The sequence below is a fragment of the Sus scrofa genome, chromosome 9, assembly GCF_054392235.1.
Source record: "Sus scrofa isolate SSC_HxYL_T2T_F1_AM1 chromosome 9, Sscrofa_HxYL_maternal_Yorkshire_Landrace_v2.0, whole genome shotgun sequence".
Taxonomy (NCBI): Eukaryota; Metazoa; Chordata; class Mammalia; order Artiodactyla; family Suidae; genus Sus; species Sus scrofa.
In genome coordinates, this window is record NC_139391.1 from 36,239,488 (window position 1) to 36,263,746 (window position 24,259).

General features: G+C 39.3%; 1 protein-coding gene and 1 long non-coding RNA gene across 13 annotated transcripts in view; one reads left to right on the top strand and one right to left on the bottom strand.

Annotated features, from left to right (window-relative positions):
- Positions 1–4,684, bottom strand: part of ALKBH8 (alkB homolog 8, tRNA methyltransferase) — a 42,862-nt gene extending 38,178 nt beyond the window's left edge. For 7 of the 10 annotated variants that reach the window (XR_014815169.1, XM_084975939.1, XM_084975937.1 and 4 more), the window contains exon 1: positions 4,540–4,684. The gene's annotated coding sequence lies outside the window, so the exon portion shown is untranslated. Of the gene's footprint in view, positions 1–4,107 lie in introns of all 10 variants that reach the window. The other 3 variants (XM_084975936.1, XM_084975932.1, XM_084975934.1) reach the window with 2 other exon arrangements.
- Positions 4,685–4,959: 275 nt separating this feature from the next.
- Positions 4,960–21,953, top strand: LOC102163572 (uncharacterized). Of its 3 annotated transcripts, none has more exons than XR_014815170.1 (4): positions 4,960–5,044; positions 15,421–15,565; positions 17,296–18,064; positions 19,788–21,953. It is a non-coding gene; the product is annotated as an uncharacterized LOC102163572 (long non-coding RNA). The 3 variants fall into 3 exon arrangements; XR_014815171.1 differs by having other exon boundaries at positions 17,296–17,896; positions 21,582–21,953; XR_002335621.2 differs by lacking the exon at positions 19,788–21,953 and having other exon boundaries at positions 15,410–15,565; positions 17,296–17,824.
- The last annotated feature ends 2,306 nt before the right edge of the window (positions 21,954–24,259 follow it).

The window sequence follows — 24,259 nt, forward strand, 5'->3', positions numbered from 1 at the left end:
CTTCGACAAAGGAGGCAAGAATATAAATGGGAAAAAGGACAGTCTCTTCAGCAAGTCGTGCTGGGAAAACTGGACAGCTGCATGTAAATAAATCAAACTAGGACACAACCTCACACCATGCACAAAAATGAACTCAAAATGGCTCAAAGACTTAAACATAAGACAAGATACCATAAAACTGCTAGAAGAGAACACAGGCAAAATGTTCTCTGACATCACTCGTACAAATGTTTTTTTTAGGTTAGTCTCCCAAAGCAAGAGATATAAAAACAAAAATAAACCAATGGGACCTAACCAAACTTAAAAGCTTTTGCACAGAAAAGGAAACCGTAAAAAACAACAAAAAAGACCTACGGAATGGGAGAAAATAATTTCAAACAATGCAACCGACAAGGGCTTAATCTCCAAAATGTACAAACAACACATACAACTCCACAGCAGAAAACCAAACAACCCAACTGAAAAATGGGCAAAAGACCTGAACAGACATTTCTCCACAGAAAACATAAGGACAGCCAATAGGCACATGAAAAAAAAATGCTCAACATCACTAATGCTCAACATCACACTGGTCAGAATGGCCATCATTAATAAGTCTACAAATAATAAATGCTGGAGAGGGTGTAGAGTGAAGGGAACCCTCCTACACTGTTGGTGGGAGTATAAACTGGTACAACAGCATGGAGGTACCTCAGAAAACTAAATATAGAACTACCATATGATCTAGCAATTCTACTTCTGGGCATGTAAATGGACAAAACTTCCCTTGAAAAAGAGACATGCACTTCAATGTTCACTGCAGCACTATTCACCATAGCCAAGACATGGAAAAAATCTAAATGTCCATCAATAGACGACATTAAGATCCATTAAGATGGATTAAGAAGATGCTATACATATACCCAATGGAATACTACTCAGCCATAAAAAAAGAACAAAATAATGCCATCTGCAGCAACATGGATGGAACTACAGACTCTCATACTAAATGAAATAGTCAGAAAGAGAAAGACAAATATCATATGATATACCTTATATGTGGAATATAAAATATGGCACAGAGGAACCTATCTACAGAACAAAAACAGGCTCACTGCCATGCACAGCAAACTTGTGGTTGCCGAGGGGGAGGAAGTGGAATGGACTGGGAGTTTGGGGTTAGTAGATGCAAACTTGCATTTTTTTTTTTTTTCTTTTTAGGGCCACACCTGCAGCATATGGAGATTCCCAAGCTAGGGATCGAATCAGAGCTATAGCCATCTGTTTATACCATAGCTACAGCAACACCAGCTTTTTAACCCACTCAGTGAGGCCAGGGATTGAACCTTTGTCCTCATGGATGCTAGTCAGATTTGTTTCCGCTGAGCCACAACGGGAACTCCCCAAACTTGCATTTGGAGTGGATAAGCAAGGAGGTTCTGCTGTATAGCACAGGGAACTGTATCTAGTCACTTGAGACGAAACATGACACAGGATAATGTGAAAAAAAAGAATAAATATATATATATATATATATATGTAAACTGGGTCACTTTGCTGTACAGCAGAAACTGACAGAACATTGTAAATTACATTTTAAAAAATTAAAAAAAAAACTTGACCCAACTCCAGCATGGCTTAGAGCAACAAAATGCCATGTTCTAGAATGACCAAGCTCCCCATTAAAATGCCTGCCTGAGAAAACTTAAAAAGCTGCCAGAAAATTTTACTATTTGTTCTAGCAACTCCTAACAATAGGTCCTTGACCTCCTTTTTTTTAAAGCACTTACTGAAAATAGCTTAATATTGTGAACATCATCTCTTGGAACTCACAAGTATCTCTCAAGGATCTGAGAACCCTTTCTTTCTTTCTTTGATCTTTTTTTTTTTTTTTTTTTTTTTTTGGTCTTTTTGTCTTTTAGGGCTGTACCCACGGTATATGGAGGTTCCCAGGCTAGGGGTCCATTTGGAGCCATAGCTGCTGGCCTACAGCAAAGTGAGATCTGAGCCATGTCTGCGACCTACACTACAGCTCAGGGCAACATCGGATCCTGAACCCTCTGAGTGAGGCCAGGGATTGAACCCGCACACAACCTCATGGTTCTTAGTTGGATTCGTTCCACTGCACCGCAAGGAGAACTCCTGAGAACAATTTCTTTGAAGTGTAATCATCAGGAAAGAAAGGGCCTCTGTGGTGGGACTGAATCCTAATTTTGATAATCGCCAGCCAGCAAACACAGTTGGCCTAACTGCAGCTACACTGACTAACCCTTTATAATTTTTTTACTTCTCGGACTCTACTGAGAACACAAACACACATCCTCTCCCATAACCCATTCTCAATTTAAAACACCCAAATTACTTCCACAAAAATGAGAACAGAGCTTTGCACTTTCCCCTACTGTCAATAGTTACTAAATAAAATCTGCTTTCACTGCTTTAATGTCTGGCTGTGTTACTCTTTGACACTATCTGATAACTCTGCTAAAAGGGTTAAACACGTCTATTACTAAATTACTGTTAGCTTCCAGAAGAGCCAGAATGAATTAAAAAGACAAGGAATTATTGCCATTCCACTCCAAGGCTATCATTTTTGCAGTATGCAATGGAGAACAAGGGATGAATCTACTATGAATTTTTTTCTTAATATGTCACATGAGCAAAGACTACAAAATAGAAGAAATGAGAAAGAAAAGATGCTGAATACATTTTTTAATTCTGACACTAAGAGCCCTGCACCAGTAGATGGAGCATCAAAATCACATTTCTATCATTCCTTTTTCCTTCTCCTTCCCTGAGTCAAGCAGTGAAGAAAGACAGGTCTGGATCATCTCAACAAGGAATGAGCAGCTGATACCAGCTGCTCAGGTCTGGAGGTGCCCCTTTCTAGCAAGGCCTTCCCTGGCCACAGAATTTCCACTATTGCACAAAGGCTGGGATGTTCCTTGCCATGTTATGGGAGAGTCACAGAATGTTACAGGAGCTAGGCCACTATTTATCAGAATACTAGTTATGCTGAGTCCAGGCTAAGTACACTCTCCATAGGATAGTAAAGAGTTTAGAGATCACATCAACTCTGCTAATAAGTTTAACCCCAATATATCCTATTAGATATTGTCCTAAACGGTAATAGTAATAAGTGCATCCATGCTCTCTCTGAATAAGAAAGCCTATAATGGGAGTTCCCGTCGTGGCACAGTAGTTAACGAATCCGACTGGGAACCATGAGGTTGGGGGTTTGATCCCTGGCCTTACTCAGTGGGTTGAGGATCCAGCGTTGCCCTGAGCTGTGGTGTAGGTTGCAGACATGGCTAGGATCCCATGGTGCTGTGGCTCTGGAGTAGGCCAGTGGCTATGGCTACGATTAGACCACTAGCCTGGGAATCTCCATATGCCATGGGACCGGCCCTAGAAAAGGCAAAAAGACGAAAAAAAAAAAGAAAAAAAGAAAGCCTATAATGAAAAGCAGTACAGACAAATGTTCCTACGACATAAATTAACTTTAATTAACAGTAAAGATTGGAAAGAACTTAAACTCCTATTGAATGATGCCTGGTTATAAAATACAGTACAGGCATACAAGGTAAACATACAAATTTCTAAGACATACAAGACATTAGTGATATGAATTGCCTCCAGGAAGGGAAAACTGGTAGATTGGGTATGGAATGAGAAGGAGCTAAAGTTTCCCTTTTGTAACTTTTGCATTTAGTAGCTAGTCAAACTGCATTACCTATTAAAAAAGAAAAAATTTTTTTTAATTAGAAAAACTGACCCCATCACTGGTCATATCACTTCATTATAACTCTTTGAAGAACTCCTACTCTACATTTTCTAATGCCTGCATTAATGTGTTTATTCTACTTCCTTCTTTAAGTTACTAGAAAGTAAGCTCTGTGAAAGTAGAAAGTAGTTTCTCAGTAACTAGAGCAGGACCTAGCACCTAGAAGCCACTCAATAAACACTTACTGAGTAAGCCTAAACTTCCTAAACTTGCCTTCTCACTTCCTAAGCCTCTTCTCCAGAATTCTGAGTTTGGTGGCTTTCTTGAATGTTTTCATTAATATCTGAAGTGTATCTCTGTTTGTGTAATTGTATTATAACTATCTGCTTGTGTGTTGGACTCACCCAGAAGGCTGTCACCTGCTTGACGGCACAGAACTGGAGTGACCGGCATTCAACAAATACTTAACAAATACTGTTAAGAGAAATAAACCAAAACCAGAAGATCGCACTACCAGAGGCCCAGAGGTATCGGAGATTACTCAAACCCCTGACGATAACATCACAGACCGACACCCCCAGGGTTGCAACTGCCAGTCTCCAACCCCAAAAGAAATGGAAGATTGACACAGGCACCACCTGAGCACCTGCACCAAATACAAACGCGTGCGCCTCAAACTCAGACAGAACTCTACACACAGACAGTACTGCCCTCGGACCATGCTTCCTCTCCCTAGTGAGGTTCCGAGCCCAGAGGCGGATGGAGAGGTCGGAAGAGGCCAACAAGGGAAAGCGGTGAATGTAGCCATCGTGCCCGCCAATAAGAAGTGCCCAAACCTCCGGCTTGGCTCAGGATGGGTCCCCACCACGCGTGTGCTCTCTCCTCCGCCAGCCTCTCCCACTGTATCCCAGAAAGCCGCGGCGGGTACTCCCACAGGTCGACTCACACGGGCGCAGCCATGTTGGGGAAAAACTGTACTACATTTCCCATGAGCCTGTGGGGCAATATGGCGCTCCCGCAATCCCTTTCGCCTTCCAGAGCCTCGTAAAGTCTGAGGAGTCTTTGACCCTTGAAGCCCTTGGTGTTTCAGAGAAAATTGGGTTGATTTATGCGGAGGTATAGTAACGGTTGGGAGTGCAGCTTACTTGGGGTAGCTCTGCAAATGAACACGGTCAAACAGGTTTGCGTCCCTTGATCCCTGAGCAATGGCCCCTCCCCCTAGAGCTCGTGCATCTTTCCTCCCAAGTCTTGTTACCAGAACGGGAGAGGGTCCTGAGGTCTGAAAGATGACATCATATGGGCGAGAGGGAGGTGAAGATGCATGAACGTGCCCGTTGAATGGTAAATACCACGGGGTGATGGAAAGATGTGTGGGAGAATGTTGAAGGAGATAGGACAGGAAAGGTGGGCTGTACCAAATTACAGAAGACTTTAGGCCGTTCTGTTCTGTAGTCCTAAGGGGATCTTTGGAAGAAATGGAGTGATATGTATAACCATAGATTCTGGTGGAAGGTAGGAGAAGAGACTAAAAGTAAGAAATCTAGGTTACAGGCTGTTTATTGAGGTGGTAACGTGAAAAGGAAGAATAGAGGAGAGATTTGGGAATAGAAATAAAAGATACAGGAGAGGGTGATGATTAGTCACTGTTCCTGCTCTGGTGGTGGTTGTGTGATATGAATGTATTATAGTCATTCTGCCTACATGGGATTATGAGCTGCATGAGTGAAAGAAAGGGGGAGGGAATCAGTTCTTTGTGGTAATGCCTCCATTTATACCCCACCACAGTGGACTCTCAGTAAAAGTTAAGGTTCACTGCCCAGGAGAGTGTTTTTGAACGGAGGAATGGTTTGTATTAAAAAAAAAAAAAAAGGTTAGAAGGAGGAACACCCTGAGAGCAGTCATTGCAATAGTCCAGTAAAGAGGGAGTGAGGCTAAAACTGAATAGTAATAGTGAAGAGGCAAATTCAAGCTAGAGAGGTCAAATCAACCAGACATTTCAAACTATTAGAGGGCAAAAGAGAAAGTATATTCCATCTCCCCATTACAGTCTTGCCTATGTACTATTGGCTGCTTTAAAAAATATATTCCAATAGGTCTTTATTTTATTTTTTTTCTTTTTAGGGCTGCACCCGCAGCATATAGAGGTTCCCAGGCTAGGGGTCTAATGGGAGCTGTTACTGCCGGCCTCTGGCCAGAGCCACAGCAACACCAGATCCGAGCTACATCTTCAACCTACACCACAGGTCACAGCAATGCCAGATCCTTAACCCACTGAGCGAGGCCAGGGATCAAACCTGAAACCTCATGGTTCCTAGTCAGATTCGTTAACCACTGAGCCACGACTGGAACTCCTTGACTCTTTTCTCTTATTCTACGGTTTCCCTCTCTTACTCCCCAGAATTTTAAAGAGATTTGCGAATCTTCTCCTAATCTTTATTTTCAGCCCTTACTTCCCTTTAGGAGGTAGTTTAGTTTAGTGAAAACAATCTGGGCATTGAAGTATTACCTGAAGTATGACCTGCAAAACAGTATTTACCTTTGGGGGTTGGTATAACAACCACCATATATAAATTAGCTATTAAATGGTTATTCATTCCATTTCTACTCTTCTGCTCCTGAGTTACAGGCCCAAATTTCCAACCACTTGCTGTCCATCTTTGCCATCATATCCTTAAAAAAAAAAAAAAAAAAGTAGATGCATGTAAAATTTTGCATGCAATCCTTTTTAGACAGCCCCTTATCTTTTGCTTGGAATACTGCATGAATGATTTCTCCCAGAGAAGATTACTCTCTGAAGTGATTTCCAGCTGCATTATAACCTTGTTTTATACATTTTGCAACTCATGTTTTCCATAGTCTTGTAATAATAGAAATTCAGTAAATGTTGAACTGAAAAGAAACCTAATTTGAAGACAGAATTCATCTTTACCTGTGCCAAAAGCTTTACACAGTGATTTGTAATTTTTCAAAGGTATTGAATGTTAAACTGATTCTTTCCTTAGTAAACATCCTAGTCTCATCTTCATGATAGGTAAGTCCTCTGTGTGACTAGTGCAGAGGTTGGCATGATTTTTCCATAAAGGCCCAGATAATAAATTTTGATCTTTGTGGCCACATGTGGTCTCTAGTCACCTTTTTTTTTGGGGGGGGGGTGATTTACAACCCTTTAAAAATATGAAAACCTTTCTTAGCTCCCCTGTATTATGCCAGTATGACAGCAGGATTTGGCTCATAGGCTATAGTTTGCTGAACCCTGGACTCTCTCCCTGAACTCTGTAAAACTGAGTGTAGTCTCAAGGTGAAGCTAAGATTGGCACCACCACTGAGAACAGTCATTAAGAATGACAGTATAAAGGAATTTAATCAAGTTAGTCAATACTACATTTTAAAGTGTGGAAGAGTAGAGATCTGTCCTATGGTAGAGTTCCAGATATTAGAGCTAGGAGCAACATAACATTTAGAATTGTTTCTGGTTGCCAGCAACAGAAAACTGAACTGATTGCTTATTTAAAAAAAAAGGTTATTTTTCCTCAAATGACAAGCCATCCAGACAAAAGCAGTCATTGGTTCTGCTATTCAAAAATGTTATCAGGAGAACTCAGGGGCTTTCTAGCCTCCTACTTGACCATCTTTGGTGTGTTGACTTTTATCTTCTTTCTTGATGTCTCCTGGTTACAAGGTAGCTGCTGCCACTCCATACAGCTTGTCCCCTCACTTGCATCTCTAGCTGGAAAAAATGTACAGGGTCTCCATCTTTTCAGCTAGAAATGAACCCTTCAATGGATTCCCCTTATTTCTTTGACTACACATGAGTTGCATAAAAGGGTAGGCAGAAAAATGAACTCCCAAAGATATCTACACTCTAATCCTGAAACCTCTGAATATGCAGATATAATTAAGGTTGTAGAACTTAAAATAGATTATGCAGGGGCCTGATATAACCACACAATTCCTTAAGAGCAAAACATCTTCTCTGGCTGGATCAAGAGAGACCAAGCAGAAGAAGTCAGAAAGATACCAAGTGTGAAGGATTCAATACACTCTTGTTGCCTCACAGATGTAATGGTCCATGTGCAAAGACTGGAGAGACTCTCCTATCAGCTAGAGGCAGCCCCCAACTTGTAACCAATAAGAAAATGGGGACGTCAGTCCTACAACCACAAGGAAATTGATTCTACCTACAACCTGAATAAACATGGAAGCATATCCTTTCCAGAGGATTTTTATAAGCATCCAGCCAGTCAACACCTTGATTTGGCCTTTAAACAACACAGAGCAGAGAAACCAAGCAAGTCAACCCAAATGTCTGGCCTACAGAACCATGGAATAATAAATTTGTGATTAGTTGTTACAGCAGAAATAGGAAACTCTTACAGATGTTTACCCCAGACCAATCATTAGCTAAAGGGGGTGGAATTACCATGACTGTGTTAACCTAATGATGAATTCCATGGGGCCTGGTATGAGACCCATCCTCCCTGAGATGAAGAGACCTTGAAAGACTATATCTGGAGAAAAATAAAACTAGTGTTCTCTTAGCAAGAAAAAACAAGAGAACAGCTGTTGGGTAGACAATTAACAGCATGTTGACTGTTTCATCTGGCTGGATTATCATAATATGGTCTATCTCGAAACTATGGGAAAGGGATGCTAGAAGGTTGAGTACTCACATCAACTAATAAAGATTTAAAGGTAGAATTCTCTTTCAATATTTCACTCAGGATTCCTCAATCAGAAAACATTGAAAATGTTCCCAAAGTCCTTGAAAATTGTTGATTTTCACTATGGTTTCAAAATGTAATACCATTCCATTACAGTTTCAAATTCATTTCCTATACTTACGAGTTTCCTTTTGTTTTTGGTTACCATCTGGTTTTTATTCTCCTCTCTCCTCAGTGGCAAGTGTGCAATTTTTTTTTCCTATTTTTGGTTTTAAAAAATACTCTTTCATTTCTCAGTCTTTTTTCTCCATCTATTCTTTTATATTTTTGTCTTTTTAGGGCAGCACCCATGGCTTATGAAAGTTTGCAGGCTGGGGGTCAAATCAGACCCCCAGCTGCTGGTCTACACCACAGTCATAGCAACACAGGATCCTTAACCCACTGAGCAAGGCCAGGGGTCGAACCCAAGTCCTCATGGATCTAGTCTGGTTTGTTACTGCTGAGCCTCAACAGGGAACTCCCTCTCCAGCTACTCTTCTGCTACTTATTTTATCCCTCCTGGGTAAATGACAAATTTATATGAAATTTCCTTTCCAAACTTTTGTCTTCTATGCTGCATCCCTGGACTTCTGGCTTCTTGCAACTCCATCAAGAATGCATTATGTAAAACCACTTGATGTTTACTGTGACATTTGAAGACTGAATGCATTATTCATGCTATAGTGATGAAAATTCAATGAAAAGTTTGTAGTTTTACAAGTCATATGGTGAAAGTATTCCCATGCAGTAACTAGAGGCAAAAATAACCGAAAAGGGTCCAGCCTTAATTTGAAATGCAAAACATAAAGCTCTGATTGGAGGATTGTATCTTGGTCAATTGCAAAACATAAGATGTTAGCTGTAAAGCATTGACCACCTCCCACCACCACCCCTCCCCCACAAAACAGTTTATTCTTATGATTGAGGAACTGCTAATTTCACCTATATTAACTATTTTTCTGCAACATATTGTTCAAGAGAGAATAAAGAGGTAACAAACAACTCAAGGTGCAAGAAAATCTTTAGGGTGGCCAGAGGAGTGGGATTTATGGATTTTTTTTAAAGTTAAAACAATTAAATAAAAATGTTTCTCTTGGGAATTCCCATCGTGGCTCATCAGAAATGAACCAGACTAGCATCCATGAGGATGAAGGTTTGATCCCTGGCCTTGCTCAGTGGGTTAAGGATTGGGCCTTGCAGTGGTGTAGGTCATAGATGCAGCTTGGATCTGGTGTTGCTGTGGCTGTGGCATAGGCCAACAACTACAGCTCCAACTGGACCCCTAGCCTGGGAATCTCCATATGCTGTGGGTGCAGCCCTAAGAAACAACATCAACAAAAAAATGTTTCTCTTAACTCTATAAAAAAAGATTTACAAATTGGAATTCTTGTCGTGGCTCAGAGGTTAATGAATCCGACTAAGAACCATGAGGTTGCAGGTTTGATCCCTGGCATTGCTCAGTGGGTTAAGGATCCAGCGTTGCCGTGAGCTGTGGTGTAGGTCGCAGCAGATGCAGCTTGGATCTGGCATTGCTGTGGCTCTGGCGTAGGCCGGTGACCACTGCTCCATTTGGACCCCTAGCCTGGGAACCTCCATATGCCGCGGGTGTGGCCCTAGAAAAGGCAAAAAGACAAAAAAAAAAAAAAAAAAAGACTTAAAAATTGAAAAACACTTCATTTTTAAATGTCTAACTACTTTAATGATTTCATACTATCATTAATCTCTCAAAGACCCCAAAATACAAAGATACTTTTTCAGAGAGGACAAATTTCATCTTTAACTATCCTGGATGTAAATCTGTATTTCATATAATCGTGATCATTTCTAACTTGGGGCGATTTGTTAGAGCCAATTAGATGGCTTTAGCTTTTACTTACATTGTGGCTAAGATCTCATAGTAGGACCATCAATTTTGCCATTTTCTTTTGGTTATTTATGCTTGAATTATTATCTTCACCCTTGCTGTAGGGAATTAAGACTTTTCTAACCCACTTGTCCATTTTGCAAAAATAGTTTCTGGGTTATATAAGCATTTACCAGGCACAAAAAATGATGTCTTACTGAAAGCAAAGGAGGGAGGGTGCCAGAGGCAGCTCCTCTGCCTGCGAACTCCCACTCCACTCTCTTCTTTTAGAGCATTCTCAAAGTCTGTGACAAGTGACAATCAGACACGCAGACCTAATGAAACCTCTAGGATACTAAAAGTAAATGGAGATTCATTTGCTTTGGACAAAACTATAAATGGAATTTTCAGCATATTCTTCTAGATAACCTAAGTATGTCCACTGGACATTAGAAGCCACTACACTCAGGCATGTTTCTCAAAAGATCGTCCTCAGACTAATTGCACCAGACTTGTTGCCAAAATTTGGCCTCTGTATACCAGTGCCAAATTGAAATGCAGAGACAGAGTTTGGGGTAAAGAGGTAAAAGATAGCTTTTACTGCTTTGCCAGGCAAAGGAGGCCACAGCAGGCTAATGCCTTAAAGACTGTGCCCTCTTTGGAAAGAATTGTGGGAAATTTTATAGTTAAAAAGGAGAAAAACAAGTTTGGGATAAGAATCAGGGTTTAAGGCAAATATACATTCTTCCTTTTGGGGGGTGGAATCTAGGTTGGTGCCATGAGATCTTGGCATGATCATGATGGTAGTCTTCTGGGTTATTGCCTAGAATAACAGACTTGCGAAAAGGGCGTATCGATCAGAGATTAGAACAAACTAGGAAAGTTCCTAAAAAATGTATGTACTAATAATCTTTAACCCACTGGCAGTTGTGCTCAGGGTTCCTAATTTTTAGCTTATGGGTAGTCGTGTTTAGGGTGCAATTAAGCCAGGAAAAAGGACAAGGAAGGACTCTAAGCTGTTCAATTTTAAAGTATTCATTTCCAAAAGAAGCATAAGGACAAGATGCCTGTATTATTATGTCTATCCCTTTGAGAGGGAGCCAGGATCCAGCCCCAAGACTGTACTATTGTTTCTTGACTGTTCCTCCCTTGTCTTTGCATCCCCTCCATTCTTGATTAGCAACTGTCTAAACCTGTCCCTAGGAACTCAGGGAAGGTCATGGAGGCTAAATGAGGCCTGTTTCCTAAGAACCAAGAAATGGGGGACACAGAAAGGCTTTTGTGCCCAGGAGCCCCACAGGGCCTTGCTCAGTTACAGAATCACAGGAGTACTTGTAAAAAACACAAAGTTCCAGACCCCACTAGACACAATGAGTCAGCTAAAAGCAAATAGGAGTTTGAATAGTTTCTCTGAACCCCAATGGATTATAGTGTGTATTTCAAAATCTCTGGGGCCAGAGCCCAAGAGTCTACATGCTTAACAAGCAATCTTGCTGCTTTTACAAGTGTTCAACCATTGAATAAAATTATCAACATAAAGCTCTTTAAAACTCTGCTCCAGAGTAACAGTCAAGTTTCTAATGTATTCTGAATTTTTATTTTATGTGAAATGTTTTAATTTTATAAAATACAAGGGGCAAAGAAGCCAGATGATACAGTGCTCAGATTATCAGATTATTAAAGAGCCCATAAAATTATCTCAAAATAATTCTAATTATTGGCATCTCCATATCCCATTTTATAGATACAGCAACTGAGACTTAAAAGCCAAACTGTATAAACTGTTTAAGGAGGAAATAGATTTTGAGTGATTTACATTCATGTCTGTGTTCTTACATGAATAAAAGGGCACAGTTTTATAAGTTAAAACATATCTATTTACAGTTACATTTTACTTAGGTAGTAAGTACTGCACTTAACAAATTCTATTATTTAATTCCAGCAAAAATGACCCCAGGAGTGAGTTTTACATCCTTAATATTACAAATGTGAAATCTGAGGCTCAGAGTGGTTAAGCAACTTTCCCTAGATCACATAACGAACTAGAAGCAGAACTTCAACCCAAAAGCCTACCTGAGTCTTAAAAGCCTGACTCAACAATTAATGATTGAAAGGATGTGAATATTTCGTGACAAAAGTAGCAGGGCCAAGAGAACACACAAGTTAAACAGTAAATCTGGAGTTCCTGTTGTGGCACAGCAGAAATGAATCTGACTAGGAAACATGATGTTTCAGGTTTGATCCCTGGCCTCACTTGGGGGTTAAGGATCTGGCATTGCCATGAGCTGTGGTGTAGGTCGCAGACAAGGCTGGGATCTGGTGTTGCTGTGGCTCTGGCATAGGCCAGCAGCTACAGCTCCAATTTGACCCCTGGGAACTTCCATATGGCTGTGGGTGCGGCCCTAAAAAGAAAAAAAGAAGAAGAAAAAAAACCCCATAGTAAATCAGTCATATGACAGTCGCAGAATCTTTAGTTCTTTCTGAGATATATAGATAACAGTATCCAAGGCACATTTTACGAGTTTTTTACCCGTGCTAAAACCTCCACTAAATGGAAGATGTTAACTACAGGGGCAGGTAGAGTAGACCCCAGAACTATTGGAACCTGAGAATTGATAATGTTAACCCCGGTGACACCACCGTGTTTCCTCACCATCATCCAACAGAGAGTTGTGCACAAGCTAATCACATACCCTGTGACTCTTGTCTCTCAACTGGCCTTTAAAAATGCTTTCGTAAAACCCATGGAGGAGTTCGGGTTTTTTGAGCATTAGTGGTTCAGGACTCCTTGTCTGGAAACTCCCAACAAACGCAGCATTTTTTTCCACCACAACTCAGTGTCAGTAAGACTGGCTTTACTGTGTTTGGGTAAGTGGACCCAAATTTAGCAACATATTAGTATATGGTGATATCCATTCTTTCTTGTCCTTTCTTTAAAATACACCCCAAATGGCCACTCTGCATAGCTCTGCTTTTGACTAACAAATTAGTTTAAAAAAGAAAAGAAAAAGAAAAGAAGGAAAAAATTTGCAGTCTTTATTCCTTCTCACCAAAGAGCAGCCAACTAGTATGATTCTGAAAGACAATATCACATAGTAGTTTAAATGGGAGCTCCACAGTCAGACTGCCTAGAATCTTGCCAGCTTTGTGACCTTGACCTCTCTCTGCTTCGGGTTCCTCATCTCTAATGTAGAGATAAAAATATACTTCATCTTTATGGTTGTCATGATGATGAAATGAGATAATGCAAATAAAGCGCTCTAAATAAGTCCTGGCACAAAGACCCTATAAATGTTGGCCATTATGCTAAATAAATGTTTTACTTTAAGGCTTTGCTGCCATTTCTGGCTGCTATGTCATGTTCCTTTGTAAATGAATCGGCCCAGTCTCTTGTGGCCTTACCTTGCCTACCACAGCCTAATAAATGTTAATGGTAAACAACGGCAAACATTGCTTCGCACTGTGGAGTGGCTATCAAATGCTTCTGCTGTCGTGCTAGTAGAGCACTAGTTTTACTCAGGCAAAGAAAGGAGATAACCACATCAGAGTCTGGCCACAATAGGCCTATCTAGAAGGTTTAGCCTTGGGCAAGAAAAAAATTTTATTATTTTATTGCAAGACTGTGATAAAATACAAAACAAATGAGCTGAAGTTAATGCTTTTATAGAACTTGGCTTATCTCCTAAGTGTGTGGTTCTTAATCCTCTGAGAACATTAGAGCCCCCTGGGAGATTTTTTAAAATGTACATATTTGGGCCCCATCCCTCCAGAGTTCTGATTCACTAGGCCTAGGTGATATTCTGGCATGTTTATTTGAAATTGTTTACCTGTTGATTCTGATGCAAAACTATTGCTCCATGAATTCCTGGCCCTTTTCCTCCCATTCAACAAAAACCAATTTAACTACTAGAATGAAAAAAAAATCAACCATAGTTTTTGATGCCTTCTCCATATAACTAGGTATACTAGAGTTGTCTTAGCAAATTTTCCAGTCACGGAAGAAAATGTCTATCATTCATGTTTATAACCATGAAAGTATAAATTATATTCCACTAGGATTGAGCTACCAGTATCTCTGCTAGAGGGAGTTTCTGCTCTTTTAATGAGAATGACAAAAAAAGAAAAAAGCCTTCATGGACAATTTTGTGATTCACTTGCTTCACCTGAAGCTGACTCTCCATTGAGATGTTGAAAAAAATAATGGCACTGCTGTTGTAATTTTTATTTTTCTCTTGGATGCTTTATCCCTTACTTTCTTATTTTAGGATACTTGTCTACTTTCATGTATGAGGCACCCTTGAGTCACTCAGAACTTTGATCTAGGGACAAGAGCAGAAAAAGTGAAACCAAGTCCCCCTAAAACTAAGTTCCTCTGCTGAGTTTATGATCAAACTCTCTATCTAAAATGTTATTCCCTTTCTTGGCCCACGCTTGTTCCCTCAAGATTATCAAAGAAAAGGGGGGTTTGAAACAGAATAGGACTCTGTGGGGCCCACCTAGATACAAAAGTCTTTTTATGTCCCCCATTTCTTGTTTGTAGGGAAAAAACTTTTCAGCTTTCTAGACATTCCCCGAGTTCTATTTTATTTTATTATTATTATTATTTTTTGTCTTTTTGCCTTTCCTAGGGCCGCTCCTGCGGCATGTGAAGGTTCCCAGGCTAGGGGTCTATTCGGAACTGTAGCCGCCAGCCTACACCAAAGCCACAGCAACGCAGGATCGGAGCCGCGTCTGTGACCTACACCACAGCTCACTGCAACACCGGATCCTTAACCCACTGAGCAAGGCTATGGATCGAACCCACAACCTCATGGTTCCTAGTCAGATTCATTAACCATTGAGCCACGATGGGAACTCCCTTCCCTGAGTTCTAAAGGGCAGATTCAAACAGTTAAAATTAGGGGAGTGAGGGAATGCAGAAACAAAAGACAGTCAAGAAATAATTGCTCATGTTCTAACCCACAAGATTGGACATAATATATATGTATATTATGACTGGGTCTCTTTGCTGTATAGCAGAAATTAAAGGAAGATGGTAAATCAATGACACCATAACAAAATTTTTTTTTAAAAAAAAAAAGACATAGTAGTGCAGGCATGGGGAAAGTCCAAGTTTCTCCTGAAAATATGCACATACCAATCTGATATGTGCATATCTCTGAGTTCTTCCATAGGAACTAACGCCCTCATCCAGGTGGAGGCTGCTGACTTCAGGCTGAGCAGAAGCATATGGACCCCAGACTGGCTGGAACCAGAAGGCTGATGACTGAGACTCCTGGAGCACTGCCCTGTTACCTCATCACTAACCAATCAGAAAAGGTCACACACCCTACAGACTCCCCTCCCCAAATTATGCCCATAAAAGCTCTTCCCCAAAAACTATGGAGAGTAAGCGTCTTTAGACCAGAAGTCACCCCAGTCTCCTTGATTGGCCCTTAGAATAAACCTTTCTTTGCTCCAAATTCCAATGTTTCAATTTGTTTGGCCTTACTATGTGTCAGGCACTAGAACTTGGGCTCAACAACGTAGGGACCAGGAAAAATATAATTGAATTCTAGTCTGTGTAAGTAATATGTAGTTTTTAGTTGCATAAAAAGATAGATGTCATAAATTTAAAAAGACATTTTGGTTCACCTATATGCTAGGGTCTCCTGAGCCTCAAAATTTCTCCCAATTATCATTGGCTATTTCTCTAACTTCAAAAATTATTGATAATCCTGCCATACTGGCTCAAAGGAAACACTGGCTAAAGTGATCTAGCAAATAAAAACGAGATTTTCAAAAAAGCAATTTTTGTGTGCCGACCCAATTTCTCATCTTCTTTATCCCAAGTCCACAGAAATCAATTAAGTGAGCAACTTGCGAAGGCTCAATTTCATCTTAGTTGAGTTAATATATAAAGTACTTATGATAGTGTCTGGTACATACTGAAAACAATGTGAAGATGTTAGTTATTTTAAATTATTATCTTTTAATGATCTTCAGGTATTATTTTATTATTATTCTTGGGCTACAACTAATTTTTAGTACCAAAATTTTTAGTACCAAAAATGTGGAATCTCCCCTAGAAATAAATATATGTTATTTACAGTAGGCACTCAATAAATGCTTATTGAAGTGAAGGAAGTTAATGAATTGTGAATTTATAAACACTGCTTTTGAGTTTCAGAGATGCTTCATAGAGGAAATGCCCTTTCTACAGTAACAGAAAGAACAGGTATTCTAAGCTTGGCTGTTATGTGGAATTTTAAGAAATAAAAAATCAAACTTTCAAAGGCACATTGCTCCAGGCTGCTCCATACTGTGACTAATACATTTAAATACATGATCCCATGAACTGCAAAGCTACAGACTTGTACATAACCTGCATACCCATACTGCATGAGTAACAGGCCACTGCAGTGCCGAGCTACTGAGCCAAGAGGAGGCATGCTCTTCAGTGGAGTATTTTTATTGTATGTGGGAAATTCCTGGACATACTAAAGAAAGCTATATCGGAGACACTCCCTCCAATGGGCTCCTATCGAAAGTCTGTCCATGGAGTTCCCATCATGTCGTAACTATTTGTTATAGCTATATTTCAGTTGCACCATTTCAATAGCTTCAATAGATTATCAACCCTTTGTTTTATATGTAATCTTTTGCCTGAGATTTTTTTCTCTTCCTCTCGCTCCCTCTCTCTCTCTCCATTCCTCCCTACCTCCCCAATCCCCCCTTTCTGGACTACACGTCCAGCAGAATTCTCATAAATAAACTAGGTCCTGATTTGAATTTTTCACTGTATCCACACTGGCTGTATAGATTGCTCCCAAAAGCCAACAAAAAGCTGTTCACTGGCAGATTTACCATGGCAAAGAATATAGCATAAGAAAATGGGCCATTATTTTGATGAAAATTGTATGCAAGATCAGAATTATTTAGGCTAGATATCCATTCCTAAAAATATATAGATTTTAAGATTTTCCATATGATTCCTGATGGCCATTCACTTTTTTCCCCAAATGGAAAACTATCTTCTTCCTAGTAATGAGAACGGTTTCTCTTTCTAGGAATGGAGACTTCTATCCACAATGGACTAGAGAGAAAGGAAGCACTTCCTTGCCATGCTGGCCACAGCCTTCCTGATTGCATCCTCCAAGTCGATGCCAGAAGTAACAAAGAATTGGATGTTGCTGAGTATGTTCCAGTACTCCTGGACATTGATTCCTTCAAGCCTGACCACCAGAAACATAAATTCTCGTTTTCGGCAGTCTTTAATAACGTTATCAGCAATAATAGAAAATTTCATTTTTACGACAAAAACTTTGCTGAAGATGGCTTCAACCTTAGGATCAGCAATAAGCAATTAAAATATTTAATACACTTGAGCTTCCCTAACACCACTGAGATTGAAGAAGTTGGCTGGGCTTTGACCACGAAGAGAAATGATGTCAGAGCCATGTCTAGTCCAGCACCATTCACAAAGCAAGTGGCATTCCCATCAAGTTTTATGTATTTTAGGTCATATTTGGTGACTTAATTTTTAGTATATGCAATTTTTATTTGTTGTCTATAACAAATATAACTTTTTGTATATATCTTGAATTGTCCTCAAAGTTTATCTTGGCATGAAAACAGACACCTTGTCCTTCTGGAGTTTCACCAAAGGATGTCACTTCAACCTAAGTTGGATAAGTTTCTAGGAAGAAATTATGTAATTTCTTAATTTGATTCATAGCCTGATTTTCTTAGACCCCTGTAAATCTAAGTTTTCTCCTGTCAACTAAACTTGACTGTTCTTCAAAAATGTGAATTTTCTCCTTTTAAAAATATATTCTAGTATAGGTGTTCCCATCATGGCGCAGTAGAAACGAATCTGACTAGGAACCATGAGGTTGCAGGTTCCACCCCCGGCCTTGCCCAGTGGGTCAAGGATCCAGCGTTGCTGTTAGTTGTGGTGTAGTTTGCTGATGTGGCTTTGATCTCACGTTGTTATGGCTGGGGTGTAGGCCAGCAGCTGTAGCTCTGATTCGACCCCTAGCCTGGGAACCTCCATATGCCATGGGTATGGCACTAAACAAACAAATACACACACACACATACATATGTGTATGTATGTGTGTGTGTGTGTGTGTGTGTACATATATATATATATTCTAGTATAGAAGTTGCCAGTGATTAAATGTCAATGTCCCTGCTTGAGGCTGTCAATCAGTAATGGCCATTACAGGATGGGTCCATTAAAATTTCCAAATAGGAGCATCATACACAGTATCAGTCACAACATATTTGAACTGTTACTTTGTTTTCTGACGTTATTTTCTTGTTCTTGGATTCCTGCAGGGTCAGCCATCTTTTAGAGATGAATTAAACTTTCTTGGACTTGGCTGACAAGAGTGAGAGCCTGAGCACCAGGACTCACCAATGTTTTTGGCCTTCACTGTCATGCGGGAATGACATCTTAAACAAAAATCAAGCACAGAGGAGCCTGACTGGGTGATTGAGATGAGGGGAAAAGGAAGTTTGGCAGAGATTTAATTCTTTATTGGAAACAAACCCAAATATCCATATATTCATATTGTATGTGTGTGTGTATGAATGTACACACGTTTGTGGCTGTCTTTGTTTTTTGGCATTTTTTTTCGTGTAGCTGATTTCTACTCTCATAGCATTATAGTTAGAAAAGAAGCCTGATATGATCTCGGTTTTCTTAAATTTTACTGAGACTCATTTCATGTGATACATCCTGGAGAATGTTCCATGTGCACTTGAAAAGAATGTATATTCTACTGCTTTTGGATGGACTGTTTTCTCTCTGTATATATCTATTAAGTCCATCTTATCTAATGTATCTTTTAAGGCAAGTGTTTCCTTATTGATTTTTCTGTCTGGATGATCTGTCCCTTGATATAAGTGGGGTGTTAAAGTCCCCTACTCTTACTGTGTTACTGTCAATTTCTCCCTTTATATCTGATTGTATTTGCTTTATGTATCTAGGTGTTCTTATATTGGGTACAAATATATTTGCAATTGTTATATCTTTAGGTTGGATTGATCCTTTGATCACTATATAATATCTTTCTTTGTCTTTTATTATAGTCCTTGTTTTAAAATCTATTCTGTTTAATATAAGTATTGTCACTCCATATTTCTTTTGATTTCTATTTGCTTGGAATAATTTTTTCCATTCCCTTACTTTCAGTCTATGTGTGTATTTAGATCTTAAAAGAGTCTCTTACAGGTAGCAAATATCTATGTTTGTTTTTGTATTCATTCAGCCATTTGATGTCTTTCAATTGGGAGTATTCTATTTACATTTAAAGTAATTTTTTTTTTTTTTTTTTTTTTTTTTTTTTTTTTTTGCTTTTTAGGGCTGCATCCAAGGCATGTGGAAGTTCCTAGGCTAGGGGTTGAATTGGAGCCATAGCTGGCAGACTACATTACAGTCACAGTAGTGGGGATCTGAGCCACATCTGTGACCTACACCACAGCTCATGCGACACCAGATCCTTAACCCACTGGGCAATGCCAGGGATCAAACCCATATCCTCATGGTTCCTAGTCAGGTTCATTAATCACTGAGCCACAAAGGGAACTCCCTAAAGTAATTATTGATAAAGAGTTCCCTGGGGTTCAGTGGGTTAAGGATCAAGCATTGTCACTGCTGTGGCTTGGGTTGCTCCTATGGTGTGGGTTTGATCCCTGGCCCCAGAACTTCTGCATGCCAAGGACATGGCAAACAGACAAACAAACAAACAAACAAACAAACATTGATAGGTATGTACTTACTGCCATCTTGTTCATTGTTTCAAGGTTATTTTTGCAGTTGTTTTGTTTTGTTCCTTTTTTTTTTTTATTCTTTTCCCTTGTGATTTGATGATTATTTTTAGTGTTTGGTGCTTGGATTCCTTTCTCTTTTTTTCTGTCTATATCTATTGTAGATTTTTGATTTGTGGTTACTCTGAGGTTAATATGTAGCAATCTAAATATACAATGATTATTTTAGGTTGCAGATCTCTTAATTTAAAACACATTTTAGCAACCCAGCATTTTTACTCCTCCCCACCACATTTACTGTTTTTGACGTCATATTTTGCACCTTTTTATTTTGTGTATCCCTTAACTACTTATTCAACACATTGACGATTTTACCATTTATGTCTTTTAACCTTCCTTCTAGCTTTATATTTGGTTTATTTGCTAACTTTACTATATATTTGTCTTTACTAATGAGCTTTGTCCTTTCACAGTTTTCATGTTTGTAGTCATGGCCTTTTTTTTTTTTTCCATTGGGAGAAGTCCCTTTAACATTCCTTGTAAAGCTGGTTTCATTGTGCTGGACTCTTTTAGCTTTTGCTTATCTGCAAAATTTTTTATCTCTTCATCAAATGCGAGTGAAAGCCTTGCTGTGTAGAGTGTTCTTGGTTGTAAGTCTTCCCCTTTCATCACTTTAAATATATCCTGTCACTCTCTTCTGGCCTGTGGAGTTTCTGCTGAGAAGTCAGCTCATAGCCTTATGGGCATTCCGTTATTTATAATTTGTTGCTATTCTCTTGCTGCTTTTAACATTCCCTATTTTTAATTTTTGATGTTTTGCCAATTACAATGTATCTTGGTGTATTCCTCCTGGTGTTGACCCTGCTTGAGACCCTCTGTGCTTCCTGCACCTGGATGTTTGTCTCCTTTCCCAGGTTAGGAAATTTTTCAGCTCTTATGTCTTCAAATATGTTCTCTGCTCCTTTTCTCTCTCTCTCTCTTCTGCTTCTAGGACCCATATAATGCAAATGTTAGTACACTTGATATTGTCTCAGAGGTCTCTTAGACTGTCTTCATCTTTTTTATCCTTTTTTCTGTTCAGCTTCAGTGATTTTCACTACTGTCTTTCACTTCACTGACTTGTTCCTCTGTATCATTTAATCTACTGGTGATTCCTTCTAGTGAGTTTTTCATTTCAGTTATTGCATTTTTAATCTCTGTCTAGTTCTGCTATATATTTTCCAATTCCTTGTTACAAACTCTTACTCTGTTTATCCATTCTTCTCCCAAGTTCTTTGATCATTTTTATGATCGTTATCTTGAAGTCTTTTTTTGTTTGTTTGTTTGTTTTGGGGCCTCCATTACAAAGTGATGAAGAAGACTCAGAGAGGTGTTTTTTTTTTTTTGTTTTTTTTTTGTCTTTTTGCCTTTTCTAGGGCTGCTCCTGCAGCACATGGAGGTTCCCAGGCTAGGGGTTGAATCCAAGCTATAGCCGCCAGCCTACGCCGGAGCCACAGCAACACAAGATCCGAGCCGCATCTTGCAACCTACACCACAGCTCATGGCAATGCCGGATCTTTAACCCACTGAGCAAGGCCAGGGACCGAACCTGCAACCTCATGGTTCCTAGGCGGATTCGTTAACCACTGAGCCACGATGGGAACTCCACCTTGAACTCTTTATCAGGCAGATTACCTAATCTTCACTTTGCTCATTTCTTCTTCTGGGGTTCTATCTTGTTCCTTCATTTGGAACATGTTTCTCTGTTGCCTTATTTTACTTTATTTGCTGTTTTTATCTCTACATATTTGGTGGGTTGGTTACATTTCCTGACCTAGAAGAAATGGTAGTTGTTCTATCTGGATACGAATTCTTCAAGATCATGGACAGTGTTTCATCAATCTTTGTATCCCCAATATCTAAGATGGTGCATTATGTATACTAGGTGCTCAATAAATGATTATTAAATGAATTGGATTTTAGACTCATATTTTAGGCCACTGGAAAGTCTCCTCTAGACATGTTTTGAGAACTACTGCCATAGCAACTGTCTAAAAGTCTTAGTATATTTTGTTTAAATCATTATCTACCAGAATATATAACTCTCACATAATCTCATGTCACAATTCTATCTATCTATCTATCTATCTATCTATCTATCTATCTATCTATAGCTATATATAGCTATATTGGTCCAACTGTCACTTCAGTTTTGTACCCAGAACTCCATGGACCTATAAAATGCATTCCATTGGAAAATGGAGTGGTCTTATATTAATTCTTTAATTTTACATAACAAGGAAAATGAGACAAGGCCTAGTACTTTTTAAGCCCTGAGGTTTCCTTTCCACTTTCATTATGAAGCCAATACATGCAATACATATGTCTTCTACTACCAATTCAAGTCACAACACAAGATCAGAGCTAGATTAAAAACAAATTAATGGGCCATGACTCCCACTCCACCCACAAAATGATCCAGGTAGGAAATTCCTACTTGCCCATTGTTCAATCTGACCTTGATAAAGAAAGAGACCTCTGGGTGGAGAAGTTCTTATTCAAGTAAATTCCTAAGGGTGATGCTCAGTAAGAGAGCCACCTGTCTGGAAGAGATTCAAACTCTGTGTCACTTATAATGGACCAGTGTGGAGTCCAAATAGATGACAGAGCACAGCATCTGCTGGGTCTTCCCTTCCTCCTCAGCTCCTCTGCTGTAATTTGGGAAACTTTAGAGGCACAGCTTCCTCCTCCATGGATTCGCCACTCATTACTTCTAAATTCTACAACAGGGGATCTGAGTTTCTCCACCTATGCTCTCTGCTGATCTCATGCACTCTGTTAAATAGGACTTTTATCCAGAAATAATGCAGCTGGATTTATGGCTAACATTTATGGACCACTACGGGCCAGGCACTATGCCAAGCACTCTACAAACCATTTACTAATTTAATCCTACCAGAAAAAACACAAGGTAAATATTCTTTATTTTATTGGTATCATCCTCACTTTCACAGTAAAACTGAAATAAGTTCAGGTCCCTTAACTTCCAGGCTGGTGCTTGAACACTATGTAACATTGCTGCAGCAAAAGTCACCAAACAACTTTATATCCTTCATTCAAACAATGAATTACCTTCAAACTACCTGGGCATAGGTCCCTGCCAGTTCGGAAGCCCATGAGGACTTCCTGGATTAATTCAAAGATATAGTAGTCTCCAACAATCGTATTACATGAAATTCTATAAACTCATCTGTATGTCATCCTACTAGATTTTCTGTAGCTGTATTTTTCCAATGTTTATTAGATGAGAAATGCTTTATTTGTTTGCCTGTGACAAAGCTACATATGATAGAAATTTTCCTTGAATAGCACCTAGTACTCTACTAAAAGATAAAAGATGTTTGATGATGGGAATATTTAGGAAAACTACTTCAATTAGCAGAGCACAAGGTCTCACATCTCTAGGTACATATAGGCTTGGCATGTGTAACTACAACCATGATGAAGCGCAAAAGAAATGCCTAGAAATGGGAAAGAGCCAAAGAGTTTTCTTTAAAACTCATTCCTTAAAACCCTGTGAGATTTATACTGTTTTATTTTTAGATATCTTAAAAGGGCATTAGGGTCAAGTCAGTTTTTCTAATAAACTCTGGATATGTTTATTAGAAGATGGAAGATAGTTGAAAGAGATGAGAGAAAGAGAGAAAATTTGGTGATAGGCAGAAGAGAGGGAATAAAGATGGAATAGACTGGCCCATTGGTATAGACTAGCTTTCAAGAATGAAGAGAATACTTATTCTGATTAGGAAGAGGAAAGAAAAAGTGTGGAGGGTATATTTACAATGACAAGCTAAATTTCTAGAGTGATGATACTTGATGGTCTCTTTTCTCTGGTGCAGTGGGGAGAAAAGGATGTCCACTGTTAAAAAACAAGATAGGTTGAAGAGGTAGAAAAGAAAAAAATTTTGAAGATAGTTGCTGTGGATTGGAGGAAGCAATAGTGATACTGATAGATGATAGGTTGTGGCTTTAGCTAAAACACAGAGATTTGTAATGAATTATGGCTAGGATTTTTTCCCACAATGCTCTGTGGATCCTGAAGTGTAGAAACCTGTGAACTTGTGAGTGGAGGGAAATTAGTATACTAGGAAAGGGCAAAATTGACCCAGATCCTAGGGTTAGTGGGAAGACCAATTAGAAAAGATAATCAAGAAATTAAGAATGGTTGAGAACTGTATACATTCATTCATTCATTTCACTTTTTTTTTTTTTTTTGTC